Here is a 1,146-nt window from a genome sequence, read left to right on the forward strand (position 1 = left end):
CCAGCCAGCCCGGGCGGCTAATCGGCGTGAAAGCAACCACCTCCAGACGAAAAGCAGATCAATCGATTTATGTTGGGGCCGCATTTTGTGTAGTATTTTTGTGGTTGCCATAGAAACGCCAGAGCGAGAAGAACGTGTTGCAGGACACAAAAGAGACCGAGATGTAATAGGCACCTTTTCTCCCGGCTTCATCTATTGCAGAAAAAAACTGCTTTAATCCGAGGGGGTCTGGGGGGGCCGGGAGCGAATCAAGCCGAGAGCAGCAGCTCGATCACCACGGGGAGGGGCCGGCTCCCGAGCCCAGCACAAAGGAGAGAGAGAGAGGTCCTTCCAGAGCGGCGAAGCCCCTCTGCCTTCCGGGGCTGCCCTCCACGTCCCCACGGTCCCCTCGCTTCTTCCTCCTCCGCCCTCCACGCTTCCTCTGTCTGTACCTACCCCTTCCAGAGGGTTTCGTGAAATCCGGCCAAGGAGAGAATAATCATGACCGAAAGGGATACAGATCCGCCACGCCCAGAGGCGAAGTCGCCTGGAAATAGCACAGGAGCAGCACGTACCTCCTTCCCCGATGCCCTGGACACATGGACTTAGGAATCAGACACTGACGGGGAGCAGGCTGGGGTGCAGGAATTGCCACTAGTTTATAGGCGCTGTAAGGCGGCCAACACTGGAAAGAAAAGGCAGACTCCACCCATGGGGTGGACCCTTCGGGGAGAGAAAAAAGTGGTCCTCGGCTGACGTCTCTCCCCACCCCATGTCACTTCCTTTTAAAGCTACAATTTAGCAGTGGCGGGAGGGGAGATAAGACCTGCTGTAACATGAGTCACTCCCGGCCCCTTCCAATTAGTGTCGGAAGGGCTTCTGTCGGCTCCACGTTTGAAATCTCCGGCTCGAGAAGCTGCCGGAATCAGCGACGAAGCCCGCGAAGGTGGCCTTTATCTTCCTGCCCCCGTCTCCCAAATCCTGTTGCATCCCTGGGCTGAAATGGCTCCTCCAAGCTCAGCTCGGACGGACGCCAGCCTGGAAAATGTCCTAAACGGGCTCCTATTTAATTCAGCCAGGATACGATCGATTTGTTCTGTAAAATGCTCCCCCGCTCCAGCATCCCCGTCACCTCTCAGTGGCAAGGCTGTGCTGGGTGGGGACTGC

General features: G+C 57.0%; 1 protein-coding gene across 2 annotated transcripts in view; it reads right to left on the reverse strand.

Moving 5' to 3' along the window:
• The window catches only part of AGPAT4 (1-acylglycerol-3-phosphate O-acyltransferase 4), a 99,537-nt gene extending 98,784 nt beyond the window's left edge, over positions 1-753 (reverse strand). Inside the window, exon 1 of one of the 2 annotated variants that reach the window (XM_006915040.3) lies at positions 555-753. The gene's annotated coding sequence lies outside the window, so the exon portion shown is untranslated. Of the gene's footprint in view, positions 1-435 lie in introns of both variants that reach the window. The other variant, XM_015591858.2, reaches the window with a different exon arrangement.
• Positions 754-1,146: the final 393 nt, after the last annotated feature.

The sequence above is a fragment of the Pteropus alecto genome, unplaced genomic scaffold (assembly GCF_000325575.1).
Source record: "Pteropus alecto unplaced genomic scaffold, ASM32557v1 scaffold195, whole genome shotgun sequence".
Lineage (NCBI taxonomy): Eukaryota > Metazoa > Chordata > Mammalia > Chiroptera > Pteropodidae > Pteropus > Pteropus alecto.